Below are 16,230 nucleotides of genomic sequence, written 5' to 3' on the forward strand. Positions count from 1 at the left end.
GTGGGGTTGAAAGCAAAAATCCACAATTGAATGGCTACTCCTCTTCCTATACGAAGGGAGTCTTGGTAGTGGGCTCTGATTTTCTTTTTTGTTGTCTGGATTATTCAGGGTTGTAATCCAAATCTTTCTTGTGCTCGCCAAAGTGTGAAACCTTGCTATCCCGTATTTTAATATAGTAAAAGTTTTTTTTCCTCATTCCTTATATTGTTTTAATTTTTCTTTTTATTTTTCTCTTCTGAACAGTTCTCTTTCTACTGGTTCTAATGACATGGCATGCACGACGGATCTTCAGCCTAGTCTAAAAAAATCAATCTGATTTCGAACTTATAGTACAAGATTGTGATGATAAGTCGGAATACGATAAGGATGAAGCCTTCGAAGAAATTAACAAAGAGTTGAGCCAATTTAAAAAAAAAAAAAAAGGCCCAACTCAAATGACACGAAAGTCGTCAATCTAGGGGATGCGGATGACATCAGGGAAGCTAAGATAAGCATCCACATGGAACCAAACATCAGGGAAGAACTAATCAAAGCACTTACTGAATTCAAAACCTTTTGCATGGTCATACGGCGACATGCCGGACTTAAGCACCAATCTAGTGGTTCAAAAATTGCCCACTGACCTGGCATTATCCCCCGCCCAGCAAATTTGAGGAAGTTCAAAACCAACGTGAGTGGGAAGATTAAGGAAGAAGTGACCAAACAGCTGAATACTAAGGTTATTCGGGCCGCTCGATATCCTGATTGGTGGGCTAATGGGGTGCCAATGAAAAAAAAAAAAAAAAGAAGACGAAAAATCCGAGGTGTGTGTTGATTATCGCAATCTAAACAGAGCAAGCCCGATGATGCTTTATGATCCACAGATATCGAAGGGAAATGCGTCGACATGGCTATCAATTCTGACGCAGTTAAGAGATATTATGATTTCTGGTAATTGTAATTGTTGTTTGTTTGTACTTAGCATTTATCAGAGAATGAAATGACGGAGGCAATTCTTTCTTCTATCCAAACACTTTGACCTTTGCTTCCCCTTTTAAGCCTTATTTACTCTTTCATACCCCTCTTTTGGGAATCAGTAATGAAAACGGAAAAAGTAATGATAATAAGAACAAAAGAAAAGTCAAAAAAAAAAACAAAGGAATGGGAACTACGTTTGACCTGATTCCTCAAAGAAGGATACGTAGGCGCCTCACGGCTCGGTCATAGTGTAACATAGTGTGCATAAGGTAACATATTGTGACAAAATAAAAATCCCCAAGCAAGAAAAACTGGGGCAGAAGTTGGCGCTTGTAATTTTGGCAAGAAAGTTTGATTCCAAGAGTTGTACTATTTTACCCCTAAAAATTATTTTTGAACTTTTGATACCCCCTTCTCCTTTCAGCCATACACAAAAATCCCTATTGATGTCCAAAAAAGGCCTCCCGATCAGTATCTGAGAAGTGCTAAGTCAATGCAAATGGAAGTCGGGAATAACACTCTGATCCCCAGCAAAGAAGAAGATCATCAGCTGGAACTGAATTGATAGCCGAAAGAATCCCCAACAGAGAGAGTCATATCGGCAACACTCCAATTCCCAGCTGAAAAATAAAATAAAATGAGAGAGTCTTATCGGTGAAAACCTTCACAGGAACCATAAGGCGATGGGAGTTGAGATAAATGAGAGAGTCTTATTAGTGAAAACCCCTCGAAGGGCACTATGAGGCGACAAAACAAGATTGGCGGGAAGGATCCGCAAAGAGTTGAGTGCCTGTTTATCCCCAGCAACATGAGGCCGTCTGGAAGGTTGATTGATACAAATAGACTGGGTTGATTAATCCGGAATGCATGACATGATCGTTGGAATCGGTTATATCATTCAGATAAGTTCTTTCCTTTCCTTTTCCCTAGCATTTGTTCAGAAAGACTTCTTCTTTTTTCTATTTTTTGAAATCATCACTTTTTCATTTCTTGGTTTAAAAGACTTACCTTCCCAGCAGTTTGTTTTTGAAAAGAAATTTCAGAGCTTACTACCAATTGCCAAAATGATGCAAAGCAAAATGCGAATAGGACACGCCAAAGATAAGGCGATAAAGAGAAAAGAAGTTGGTCGCAAGACCAAATGATGAAAGGGGCCTAGATCCCAATAAGACCAAATTTCCAGGGGAAGTTGGAGAAAAACAGGAAAACAACAGTTGAGAAAATTGTGGACCTAATTCCAAGAGGGCCCCCGACAGATCATCGAGATGTAGGAGCATCCCCGACAGATTTTCGACCAAGTTCCAAGAGGGTCGGACAACATAGAGTGGGGAAGGGAGAAAGGGAAAAACCATCCCAGTAGGAGTATCATAACCAACCACCGGGTTTTTAAACTAACAAATTTTGTTTGGTTTGAAACAGGTAAATGGAATGGCAGTGAAGACCATAAGGGAAAATGCAAACTGGGGCAGAAAATTTTCTTTTCAGTTAGAAAATTTTCTGGAAATCAGGTACCCATTTGGGGAAGAATAAAGATAGCACCAAGGAAGTGGTCTTTGAACCAGGGTTTCCCCCAACATAATAAGCTTCCAATGGAGGAAGTTGATCCCCAGCAGACAGAACAAAGAGATGACATTTGTGCTCAGAAAAGCGAAGAGTCATTATCCTCCCCAGCAGCTTCCAAAAAAATGAAGCATCGATTTGAAGGGATAAAATTCCCCAGCAGCGTTATCCTCAACAACGTTATCCCAAGAAAATAACACTTTTATCCCCAGCAGTGTTGAAAAAAAAAAAAACCCAAAAACAAATTTGAAGGAGGGGAAGAAAGGAGACTCCCACAGTGGTACTATCCCCAGCAAGCAAGAACAAAGCAGAGTGGAGGATAATTTTTTTTTTTTTTTGAAGAAATCAGGCGTCCACCTGGAGAATGAGGATGAAGAATCAAAGAAGCAATCAGGCGCCCACCTTGAGAACAAGGGAAAACAGTTGAATTATAAGAAGTCAGGCGTCCACCTGGAGAACAAGGAAGGACAGTTGAAATAGCAATCAGGCATCCACCTGGAGAACAAGGAAGAAGAGTTGAAATATCAGAAGTCAGGCGTCCACCTGGAGAACAAGGAAAAGCACCAAAACTGGGGCAGAAAATTTTCTGCCATTGTAGAAAATTTCCTCGGAGGAACGAGGAAATTAATTCAAGCTTTAAGAGATAGCAAGACAACACGATTCGAAGAAAAACAGTCGGAGGTAAGACAATTCCAAGATTTTGAAAATGGGATCATCCGCCCTCGAATAGGATATTTTGGGTTCATCCGCCCTCGAATAGGATATTTTGGGTTCATCCGCCCTCGAATAGGATATTTTGGGTTCATCCGCCCTCGAATAGGATATTTTGGGTTCATCCGCCCTCGAATAGGATATTTTGGGTTCATCCGCCCTCGAATAGGATATTGTGGGTTCATCCGCCCTCGAATAGGATATTTTGGGTTCATCCGCCCTCGAATAGGATATTTTGGGTTCATCCGCCCTCGAATAGGATATTTTGGGTTCATCCGCCCTCGAATAGGATATTTTGGGTTCATCCGCCCTCGAATAGGATATTATGGGTTCATCCGCCCTCGAATAGGATATTTTGGGTTCATCCGCCCTCGAATAGGATATTTTGGGTTCATCCGCCCTCGAATAGGATATTTTGGGTTCATCCGCCCTCGAATAGGATATTTTGGGTTCATCCGCCCTCGAATAGGATATTTTGGGTTCATCCGCCCTCGAATAGGATCTTTTGGGTTCATCCGCCCTCGAATAGGATCTTTTGGGTTCATCCGCCCTCGAATAGGATATTTTGGGTTCATCCGCCCTCGAATAGGATATTTTGGGTTCATCCGCCCTCGAATAGGATATTTTGGGTTCATCCGCCCTCGAATAGGATATTTTGGGTTCATCCGCCCTCGAATAGGATATTTTGGGTTCATCCGCCCTCGAATAGGATATTTTGGGTTCATCCGCCCTCGAATAGGATATTTTGGGTTCATCCGCCCTCGAATAGGATATTGTGGGTTCATCCGCCCTCGAATAGGATATTTTGGGTTCATCCGCCCTCGAATAGGATATTTTGGGTTCATCCGCCCTCGAATAGGATATTTTGGGTTCATCCGCCCTCGAATAGGATATTTTGGGTTCATCCGCCCTCGAATAGGATATTTTGGGTTCATCCGCCCTCGAATAGGATATTTTGGGTTCATCCGCCCTCGAATAGGATCTTAAAAGCACCAAAACTGGGGCAGAAAATTTTCTGCCATTGTAGAAAATTTTCTCGGAGGAACGAGGAAATTAATTCAAGTTTTAAGAGATAGCAAGACAACACGATTCGAAGAAAAACAGTCGGAGGTAAGACAATTCCAAGATTTTGAAAATGGGATCATCCGCCCTCGAATAGGATATTGTTGGGTTCATCCGCCCTCGAATAGGATATATTGGGTTCGTCCGCCCTCGAATAGGATATTATGGGTTCATCCGCCCTCGAATAGGATATTTTGGGTTCATCCGCCCTCGAATAGGATCTTTTGGGTTCATCCGCCCTCGAATAGGATAGGATATTTGGGTTCATGCGCCCTCGAATAGGATATTTTGGGTTCATCCGCCCTCGAATAGGATTTTATTTTCAAAGTTGATGTTGAAGTCAGGAGCCCGCCTGAAGAGAGGAATGACGATTACATTTCAAGTGTTGAAGTTGGGATCCTGCCCATAATAATAGAGGAATACATTCAGTCTTTACTTTTCAAGTGTTGAAGTTGGGAGCCCGCCCATAATAACAGAGGCATACATTCAGTCTTTATATTTCAAGCATTGAAGTTGGGAGCCCGCCCAAATAACAGAGGCATACATTTCAAGTCTTTAATTTTCAAGTATTGAAGTTGGGAGCCCGCCCAGATAACAGAGGCATACATTTCAAGATCAAGTCAGAGAACAATAAAACAGAGGGTTACAATAGGAATCCCCAGCAGGAAACAATAAAATTCCCCGGCACCGGGAAACAGAAGGTTCCAACAAGAGGTCACAGCACAAACTCAAGTGCATGTGTCAAAAAGAAGAAAAGCACCGGGAAAAAATGCAAGCAGACAAGAAAGCAAGGCAACAAAAACAAATTGTACTCTAGCCTAGCTTCTTGTTTTCTTTTAAGCATGGTGTAACAAGAAGATCAGTAAGCAGTAGTAATAGCATGCAACAACAGTAACAATGCAGTCCCACAGTAGTCCCAGCTACCAAAACTTCCCGAACTACATTGACATGATTCCTGTTTAGCCCAGGATATGTAGGAAACCTTTGAAGCAAAGGTTCGGTCAAATCTTTTTCAAAAAAATGCTTCACACAGAGTACTCGGATGGGCAAAAAATCGCTCACTTTATCTTTGCACGAAAACCCTTCGTGTCTTCGGGCAAAGAGGGGCAGCTGTAAGCACGTGATTTTTGCCCAATATGAGAAATACTCCCAAAAAAATGCAAAATAAAATGATTTTTCTTGATGTGCAATTTTGAGTGTTTTTGTGATATTTTTGGATAATTATTTGTATTTGTCTGTGTTTTCTTATTTGTTAAATTAATAAAAAATACAAAAATACGTCGCATTTTGCATGTAGGATTTAATTCTACAATTGTTAGTAATTAAATTTGTTTATAAAAAATGAAAATTACAAAAATAGGCATCGTTTGCATTTTTAGCATTTAATGTCCAAATATACAATTTTATGCTTAATTAACACTTAATTGTGCGTTAATTGTTATTGGAAGTTAATTTGTGCTTTTATAACTTAATTTAGTTCTTAATAATAGTTTAAGTATTTTTATAATTTAGTTTTAGAAAAATAAAAGAAGAAAAAAAGAGCGAAAATATAAAGAAAGTCGGAATTGGGCCTCTTCTTCAATTTCAAGCCATAGGCCCAAAAAATGGCCCAATCTTCCCTACGACCCAGTCCATTTCGAACTGGGTCGACCCAGTCCATAACCCAAAAGACCCAATACCCCTATCTTGCATTTCAAAGACACAAAACAAAACAAAAAAAAAAACCAAAAACCCTAAAAATGACCTAAGTCATCCGCCCCCCCTATCATTCTTCTTCTTCTTTTCTTCTTTCTTCTCCAAACTCTAAAACAGTGAGCTGCCATGGCTACCCAGCAGCCACCCCCCTTCGTCGAACACCACCCAAGCACCGTCCAAACACCACCAAACGACACAACCTCTTTCGCGACCCCAACCCCAATCACGCCGGAAAAACCCTCGACCAACGAAGGAGAAACCCCATCGTTGCGGCTTCCTTTCCTCCGACCAGCTGTTCCTGTTCCGAGCATGTCGAGCTGCTGCCATGGTCGACCAGCTGCTCCTGTTCCGAACACGTCAACTGCTGCCCGCGACGAGCTGCGACGAGCAGCCATGAGTGTTCAGCTGCGACGAGCTGCGACGGGCAGCCATGAACGTTCAGCTGCGACGAGCAGCCATGAGCGTTCAGCTGCGACGGGCAGCCATGAGCGTTCAGCTGCGAGGAGCTGCGACGAGCAGCCATGAGCATTCAGCTGCGGACTGCTGCTCCTTCCTCTCCATCTTCTTCGTTTATTCGTCGTTGTTTCGAATCGGTTAGTTGGTTTATGTTTCCAAATTTCGTCCATATTTTTTTTGTTGTTCGTTGTTTTTCGGATTCAAAATCGATAAATGATTCAATGTTTGTTTTGTTTGTCCGTAGTTGAAATAATTTTAGTTTGTTCATATGTTTCGTTAAATTAATTTTCAGATTTCAAATAGAAGTTTAATTAGTTGTTTTCATGTTTATTTCATGTTTGTATTATTGTTTAAGTAAGTATTTGTTAGTTTGATGTTTGTTAGATTCAAATTGAAATTTAATCAACTATTTCTTCAATTTGTTTCATGTGTTTATGTATTGTTAGAAATTGTTAATATTGTTAAGTTCAAGTTTAAGTTCATAATTGTTTCTTCGTCGATCTTGTTATTTGTTTAAAGAATTTAGTTGTATTAAAGGAATATATTGTTTTAATCGTTTAATCCGTCATGTTTGTTGTCTTAAAATAGATCCATTCATGTTCATACTTTGTTTGGATAATCTTGAATCCGAATTTTGTATAGTTTGATTTCTTGTTTACCATTTATGATTATTGCTTGAATTGTTCTCATAATCTTGTTTAAAGTTTAATATAAGAATTGTTTGTTGTAATGTTGTTAGTAGTTGATTTTAAGTTCAATATGATTGAAGTTAGAAATCTAAATATACTTGTTTGTTGTTGTTGTTTAAATCCGAAAATAGGTTTGTTGCTAAAATATTGTTCAATCAAATTTTAGTTGTTCTTTGTTGTTCAATTTGTGTTCATGTGATTTGTTGTTGAAATGTTGTTAAAATCGTGTTCATGTGATATTGTTGTTATGATGTTCATCCATGTTCATATTGTTGTTTGAACATTGTTAGAAATTGATCATATTGTCTATATTTTGGTTAAGTTTGATTAATTGATGTGTTATAGCTGATGGGTAGTTTGGTAAATTTGTAATACGTTCAGGGGTAGTTTGGTAATTTCAGTAAGGTCGGAAGGGGTAGTTTAGGAATTGTACATTTTGAAATTGTTTATTTGAAGCATGGGGGACAAAATGAAATGGGGTGGGTTGTGATATGATTATTTAATATAAAGGGGGGACAAGATTTAAATTAAAGGGGAATCTTGCATTATTTTAATTAAAGCACGGGGGACAAAATATAATGGGGTGGTGTGATATGTTTATTTAATGTAATGGGGATGAGTGGAAAGATAATGGGTTGGGTAGAGAAAAAGTATTGATTTAATTGATTAAAAGATTTATGGGATGGGATTATATATATGGGAAGTCTTGAAGACAAATGGGAAGAACAAGAATACAGATAGAGAGAAAAAAACGGACAGAGAATAGAAGAGAGAAAAATTCCGAAAAATATTTAAGCTTTCAAAAATAAAAATAAAAGCTAAAAAATCTACTGCTTTCTTTCTTTGTTTGAAATTAGTATTAATGGTTGTTGTTTCATTTAAAGCTTAAAGCTTTTGTTTTTGGGATTACTACTCCACCGGTCTGTTACTGGGTTGTTACTATTGTTGGGCAGTTGTTGCTATTGTACTGTTATTATTGCTGCTGATTCTCATCATCATTTTCTTTTGCTTCCAATATCAGGTACATATCTGTAAATTCATGTCACGAAAAGCTTCAACATGACAAATTAATGAAGTTCGGGAATTATAATTCTGTTTTCCATTCATTCAAGTTTAGTAGTTAAAATTTGGTTTTGTTTCAGTTGATTAATATAGTAGTACGTTTGGCGTAATGAATATAAGATAATTGTTACCTCTTAAAATTCGTTTAAGTGTTGTAATAATATCATCTATTTCGGAATTTTCATTAAGTGAAGTCATGATTAAAATATCAAGGTAGCGAACATGGCATAAAATGGGCCATTAATTACATCCCGTAATATTGTTAGCTAAATGCAAAGTAGAATGGAAGTATTAATAAATTACATTATTAGTATATCTTGTAAAAAAAATCTGATTTTTTAGATTGATATAAGTTGTATGTTCATATATAGCATGATGATGAGTATATATATAATCATATGTGGAAGGTGAGTTGATACAATATTAGGAATGGTTCAAACGTATAACTATATTGCATGTGATGTAATTTTATTGAATCAATTTGTATAATAGTTCTCTTTCTTATCAACTTGACTCTTATCTTCCATTGCAAACATTAACCAAACCATTGCAACTTTGGACTAAAACAAATACATAAGAAGGACATAGGATTTATAAACGAATCGTGGCATTTTATGTAAAAGATATATAGAAGAAGAGTTCGCCTTAAATGAAACAATGAAAATTCTTCAGGAACTATTAATTTGTTTATCAAATTAATTCTTTTTCCATTTTTATATGCGATTCGATTTTTTGATATATTAATGTTGTATCCACGATAAAAAATGATAATATTTTTTAGTTACCTGTTGTTTGTTTCTTTTTCATATCATTAATTCTTTAAAATTTGAATGGCTTGGAGGAATATAATTCATATGCGTAAAATAAGATTTGCGGTGAACACATAATAACTTTTGAATGTTTTTTTCAAGAAATATAGAGACGTCTAAATCAATGTTTCTCTATGGCTTTCATATAAAAATAAGTGGATATAATAAACAATTTGTAAACAAATTTATACTACCGTCAAGAATATTTTTGTGATTAGGGATACGTTCGCGTAACCTAATTATATTTCTAAAGGCAATTCGGATTATGCGTTCGCGCAACTTCGATCGAATATTTAATAAAAGAAATTTCTCGGAGAATATCATTATTAATTTCATATAACTCGAGATGTGCGGTTCAATATTTAATGATACAAGAGCGACGGACATTCTTAATTTTATTTTAAGCACAATTTCGAACTTAAGTCTATTTTTATAAATAAATAAAAATTTCGAAAAAATAAATAAATAAATTATATTATCAATATCATTGTGTATACGTACGCGTGACACGATTTTCACGTTAAAAAATATTAAAAACGAATACACGTACGCGTGATTCGATTCGAAGAAGGGTCTTTAATTATAAACAATTTAAATAGAAGCGGTAACAATAAAATCATGCAATAAAAATGTATTTAATAAATCAAAATAATCAAGCCAAATATAACAGTTGAGCGACCGTGCTAGAACCACGGAACTCGGGAATGCCTAACACCTTCTCCCGGGTTAACAGAATTCCTTATCCGGATTTCTGGTTCGCAGAATAATAAACAGAGTCATATTCTCCTCGATTCAGGGATTAAAATTGGTGACTTGGGACGCCTTAAAATTCCCAGGTGGCGACTCTGAAACAAACAAACAAATCCCGTTTCGACTGTCCTTTAATTGGAGAAAACTCCCTTGCACCCTCGCGGGCGCAGGAAAAAGGAGGTGCGACAGTTACCATACGCAAATGTTGTTGGTAGCTTGATGTATGCAATGGTCTGTACGAGACCTGACATTTCACAAGTTGTTGAAGTTATTAGCAGATATATGCATAATCCAGGAAAGGAGCATTGGCAAGCTGTGAAATGGATTCTACGGTATATTCATAATACTGTAAATGTTGGGTTAGTTTTTGAGCAGGAAGGCAATCAATCTGTAGTTGGATATTGTGACTCAGATTTTGCAGGTGATCTGGACAAACGAAGATCAACTACTGGTTATGTGTTTACTTTCGCAAAGGTACCAGTTAGTTGGAAGTCTAATTTGCAGTCAACAGTTGCTTTGTCTACAACAGAGGCAGAGTACATGGCTATCACAGAGGCTGTGAAGGAGGCAGTTTGGCTTCATGAATTGCTAAAAGAGCTTGGTATTGGATACAAAAGTATCACAATTTTTTGTGATAGTCAAAGTGCTATTCAATTAGCGAAGAACCAAGTTTATCATGCAAGGACGAAGCACATTGATGTTCGATATCATTTCGTACGAGAAATCATAGAAGAAGGTGGAGTCACGGTAAACAAAATTCATACTACAGAGAATCCTGCTGATATGCTGACAAAAGTGGTGACTGCGGTCAAGTTTCAACATTGTTTTGGATTTGATCAACATTGTTGAACACTGAAGATTGAAGATAAAGACACAACCAAGATTTGTTATTAAGAGAAAATTGAAGAAGTGGAATTTTGTCAAGGTGGAGATTTATTGATTGGCAAAATATTGTCCCACATCGGTAGAGGACCTCATTTGGGGGGATGTTTCCCTATAAAAAGGAGGCCTAATGTTTAGGATTTTAAAACACCTCTCATTTGCCTTCTTATCTTTTTAAGGCATTTGTATCTTCTCTCTTTAGTATTATTTCACTTGTATTTTTGGAGTGGAATAAAATATTGGTTGTGTTCGAGGAAGTAGGCAAAATTGGCCGAACCTCGCAAATTTTGGTGTTCCTTTTATTGTTGCTTTATTGTCTTATTTATTATTTGGTGGCTGCCATAATTTTTGGTATAGTAGTTGTGACTCATTCATACTATATACATTTGGCTTCCGCAACAGGAGTGTCCCCTCCTGAGTTTAACGGTGTGTGCTTGGGAGACTTGTACAGTGTGGCCTGGATGGAAGACATGTATGAACAAATTTTATGGTCCCTTCTCTGGTAATCAAAGAGCAAAAAATGAGTTGATGCATTTTATTGTTTTTAGACTTCTTTCCATATTAAAAAAAAGGCAGCCCGGTGTATTAATTAAATAGCGGGGTTCTGGGGAAGGACCAGACCACAAGGGTCTATTGTATGGAGCTTTACCCTGCGTTTCCGCAAGAGCCTGTTTTCACGGCTTGAACTCGTGACCTCGTGGACCCCCAAGCTTAATTTCATTCACTAGATGAATAGGCAAATGTGGCATTATATCAAAAAATGTTGGAAGAAAAATCCTTTCAAGTTTACAAGTTATTTCAGCAATTTCAGATTGCATTTTTTCAAGATCCTTTCTCATTACAACCTTACTACATATAGCTCTAAAGAAATCGCCCAACCTAATCAAGGTCAACGAAACATTCTTAGGCAATGATTTCCTAACTTCAACCTAGAGTAAGTAATGCATTATAAAATGAGCATCATGACTTTTGTACCCTGATATTTTTATCTCCTTCACATGCACACGGTTTGATATATTTGAAGCACACCCTTTTGGCAATTTGGCATTTTTAATAACGGTGCAAAACAAGCTTTTCTCTTCTGGACTCATGGAGAAACAAGCTTGAGCCAAACTTACTGTTCCATTATCATCTTCTCTTGGTTGTAGCTCCTTTCGTATCCCCATTTCTTGCAAGTTATAGTGAGAACTTACATGATCCTTTGACTTTCTATCTATTTCTAAGAAAGTCCCAATCAAACTATCACATATGTTTTTCTCAATGTGCATCACATCAAGATTGTGCCTCAATTTGTTATGCGCCCAATATGGCAATTAAAAAAAATAGATCTCTTTTTCCACGGACTTTTGTTGTTACGAAGTTTTTTCTTTTTTCCCTTTCCAAAAACATTATTGAATTCAAGCAATTCTTCAAATACTTCTACACCCGATAAAGAAGTAGGTGCAGGTCTATGCTCCTCCTTACCATCAAATGACCTCTTATCTTTTCGGAATGGATGATCAGGAGGCAAAAATCTTTGATGGCCCAAGTAACACATCTTATGACTATGTTTAAGATATTGAGAGCATGTGTCATAATTACAAATGGGGCATGCCAATCTACCCTTTGTGCTCCATCCTGAAAGCATTGCTAATGCTGGAAAATCACTAATTGTTCACAATAAAGCTGCACGCATTTGAAATGTTTGGTTTGTATCAGCATCATATGTTTCTATCCCGACTTCCCATAGTTCCTTCAGTTCTGCAACTAGTGGTTGTAGGTACACATCAATATCATTTCCTGGAGATGATGGACCTGGAATGATCATTGACAACATAATATATTCCGGCTTCATGCAAATCCACGGCGATAAATTATAGTTCATCAACACAACAGGCCATGTACTATGAGAAATGCTCATGGTTCTAAATGGATTAAAACCATCGCTTGAAAGACCCAGCCTAACATTACGCGATTCTCTAGCGAAGTCCGGGTGCAAGGAATCAAAATCCTTCCAAGCTTCTCCATCAGCCGGATGCCTTAAATTTCCATCATTGGGTCGTTCATTAGCATGCCATTTCATTGCAATAGCTGTTTCAGGACACATGAACATCCTTTGAAGCCTAGGCTTTAAGGGAAAGTACCTTAAAACCTTTGCAAGGATATTAGAACTTGCATTAGTACTCTTCCATCTTGAAGTCCCACAAACAGAACAAGTATCAGCCTTCGCATTGTCGTTCCAAAATAGCATGCAATCATTAGGGCATGCATGTATTTTTTTCATAATGAAGACCCAAATCTCTTATCATGTTTCTAGCCTTGTTAAACGACTCTGGTAGTTGAGCAAATGGAAATGCCTCTTTTATCAAGTCCAGCATGTCTGAAAATGCTACATTACTCCACCCATGCAAGGATTTAAGCAAGTATAGCCAAATGGTGAAACTTAGTTTAGTAAAATTTTCACACCCAGGATATAACTCTTGTTTTCCCTCATCAACCAATCTAAAAAATCTCTTTGCATCTTCAGATAGTCCCTCTTTCACTCCTTCTTCATGCCTTGACTCACCCTCTATATTTCTAAATGTATCATGAAGTAGTCTGTCAATATCGTTACGCATGTCAAAATCATCATCATCATTGCATGGATTAGGTGGATTTGCCGAGGAAAATCCTTCCCCATGGAAAACCCATTTGGTATAACCAGCAACAAACCCATTTACTACCAAGTGATCCTCCACCACATTTCTATAATGCCAATTGCGATTCATGCACTTTTTGCAAGGACATAATATTTTATTTCCCTGGGAAGCTCATTCAAATGCCTTATCAAGAAAAGTATTTACTCCACGAATATACTCATCCGTCCATCTTAGGAGATTCATCCAACTTTCATCTCCATAATCCATTTAATTCCTATAAGATATTAGTAAATCACCAAAATTAAGATTTATGTTAAGCTAAGTTACAAAAAAATTAAAGAGAACTAATGTTATCAAATAAACCATGACCAAGTACTCTGTTAATCTAGGATTCAAGGATGGTGATTTAATTCTCATCAATATATGTAACCTTTAAATCTTTACAAACTATAAGTATTCTACAAGCAAATAAGATCCTTTCACTATAATGCATATGCATATAAGGGGTTTAACCAATAAACCACTTTTACAGATATAAAAAATGATCTGAACAAACAAGATCTCAATTTAAATTACACAAATAATTTCCTGCTCACTTTTTCTATAAGTAGCAACATATAGATATAGCAATTAGAGTGTATTTTTTGTAAGTAAGATGTAGAAGTTTGGTATGTTTCTTTACTGAGGCCCATCTATGTATGAAGTGCTGTCACAAACAGATACCTAGCTTTTACAAACAGATAAATTGACTTACCATCAAACAATTTAAACCTACATCTAGAATAAAAGTGAATATTTTTCATAAACTAAATACAAGTAACGATCTAATAAAATAGAAGCAGATACTCCCTACATCCCAATTTTAAATCAGACGACATCGTGCACTTCTATGTACTTAATAAGTACCAGCACCTGATTAGAACCTTTCAATTTCCCTTTTCTTTTTTCCTAATATGTGATGGTGCTATTATTGACGAACACAAGAGCAGAAGAGTAAGGGGAAAACGTGATACATATTTGAACAAACACATTGAACAAAAGTTTGGAATATATTCTCTCTTCTAAAATATTCAAACATTGCTATCATGGAACACACATCTACAAGAGAAAAAGAAGGCTGAAAAATTTCACTAGTACCTGAGTTTGCACCAAATTAATCAAAAAATAATACATGTATCTTTTACATTCACTAATTAATTAATGTATCTTTTTACCAATATATTATTAAACTATAGTAGTTTTTTTTTAAGAGAAAGAATACAAAGCTGCAGCAAAACATGAGCAGATCTAAAAAGGGGCAGTTTTTTTTTTCCTTCTATGCAAGCATCATATATTTAGTTTATTGCAACAAAATAGAACTAACAGATACATTCTTATCTTGATGCACATGAACCACATAAGTTAAAAGCAGTAAATAATGAAACCCTTTTACCCTGTACCTAAAAAATGGAAAATGATTCCTTTTTGTTTTGAAAGAACAAACCATTCAAAGCCTAGCATACCAGTTTCGGTTCAAATCATAAATCTAAAGCAACATATACACCACTGATACCCAAAAGACTAAAGAATAAAGAAAATCAATATATCTAAATAAGAAAATAAGAACTTACAAATTCTTCAGCTAGTGATTTCTCACAGTGTGCCTTTTGGAAAAATAATTTCTCGCGATTGAAGCTAACTGAGAAACTAATTATGTGAACACGCTCAAGGAATCGATCTTTTCCGGAGAAACTGCCAACAGAAAACTCGCTTCTAATTGTAGTTACTGAATAAATTAAAGACTCTCATAAAGAAAATGCATATAAAATTAAAATAAAAAAGTAAGACCACCAATTTGTGTGCATGCAAACAAAAATCACAAAGAAAATTGAAAATCTGAAACTAGCCAAAAATAGGGAAACTTACGCTGATGGTAGAAAGAGATCCCAACCTTTTTGTCTCTGCAAATACACTTTGCAAAATCTCAACTATTGATTTCTAACTGATTTTGAGACCCCCACGATTCTGCTACTTTGTGAATCTATTGGGTATTTAATTTTACAAAGCTAAATTCCACCCATAGCTAAGAACCCTCATTGCAGTGTTTATGTTACAAATTTGGTAGAGAGAGAGAGAGTGAGAGAGAGCGAAATTGGGAGATGAAATTGCGAAATAATTAGCGCGAGTTAGGGAGAGAGGAAGTGGGTTTAGGGTCTGATAGAGTACAAGTTGTTTAGGGAATGAAAAAGCTGATATTTTATATTTTCAATAAGAAATAAGAGTAAAAAAAATATTAAGGAAAAGATTTTGGCGGGTTTGGCAAAATAGAAGAGGGAAAATAAGGAGGGAACCCATAACCGTCCCTATAGGTAATTTTCCCCAACACCGTGCCAATAGATACAAATATTGCAACGTTTGTAACAACCGTTGCTACAGTAAGATCTATGGCAACGGTTCCTGTACAATGGCAACGGGTAGATTATTAAAGAGTAGCGAAATCCTCCAGCCCTATTGGCAACGGTTTTAACCGTTGCTATATATAGTGTATGGCAACGGTTCTGTTACCGTTGCATAAATGTTCGTTGCCACAGGCCCTATTTCTAGTAGTGAGGACATTTTACTTCCATATAAGCCGATACATTTTACTTCGTTGAAAACCCAAAAGCATTAAATTAAGAAAGCTGAGTATGTCAGTTCACGTAGTTGGGATGGAAGACTTGTATTTTCCTCACTATCTTGGAGGATTTTTATACTTGGAAGACGCCATTTTAACTCACTTTATTATTATGGACATGGTACTTATTACTGTTTGTACTTGTGAACAGTGATGTACAGGATCGAACAACTGACAGTGTGGCGGGACAGTATGACCATGTAAGAGCTTGTACTATTGTAAACATATCGTGCATATTGTTTAAGTAATTGTTCATAAAATAGAAGATCAATTTTTAATGCTTCAAATGTTTTCTTTTATTCCATGTTTTGAAAGGAAGATTTATG

At 36.7% G+C, this 16,230-nt stretch overlaps 1 long non-coding RNA gene and 1 pseudogene across 1 annotated transcript; one reads left to right on the plus strand and one right to left on the minus strand.

Moving 5' to 3' along the window:
- LOC107763491 (vacuolar-processing enzyme-like) overlaps positions 1-16,230 on the plus strand; it is a 35,993-nt pseudogene that overhangs the window by 18,987 nt on the left and 776 nt on the right.
- LOC107795901 (uncharacterized) lies at positions 11,365-15,585 on the minus strand. The gene is made up of 2 exons (XR_012708325.1): positions 15,157-15,585; positions 11,365-14,982 (listed from the first exon to the last, which is right to left on the minus strand). It is a non-coding gene; the product is annotated as an uncharacterized LOC107795901 (long non-coding RNA).

The sequence above is a fragment of the Nicotiana tabacum genome, chromosome 1 (genome assembly GCF_000715075.1).
Source record: "Nicotiana tabacum cultivar K326 chromosome 1, ASM71507v2, whole genome shotgun sequence".
Lineage (NCBI taxonomy): Eukaryota > Viridiplantae > Streptophyta > Magnoliopsida > Solanales > Solanaceae > Nicotiana > Nicotiana tabacum.